Here is a 323-nt window from a genome sequence, read left to right as displayed (position 1 = left end):
GAATTAGACCAGTAGTGACCATGGACCGTGTTGTCAGTCTTTTGCAGTTATTTTTTTTTCCCGTTTTTGTCTCCTCAGCAGCACCACTGTCTTTCTTGAACCTAGATAATGGGTCTGTAACTAGCAACTTTGTACTAAATTATAAATTTCAGAGGGTAGCATTGCTGTCAAAATGTCACCTTGCAGGAAATGTTGGCAGCTAGAGGGGTGTGAAGGCCCTCTGTTATGTCCCTGAGCGAAGCTTTCAGGGGTGGAAAAAAGAAAACCCATAAAATGGTGAACATCAGCTATTATGTTGTCCTTGAATCACAGAGAACTTAATT

The sequence above is a fragment of the Denticeps clupeoides genome, chromosome 1, assembly GCF_900700375.1.
Source record: "Denticeps clupeoides chromosome 1, fDenClu1.1, whole genome shotgun sequence".
In the NCBI taxonomy this organism is placed as follows: Eukaryota; Metazoa; Chordata; class Actinopteri; order Clupeiformes; family Denticipitidae; genus Denticeps; species Denticeps clupeoides.
Note: the sequence above shows the minus strand (reverse complement) of the source record.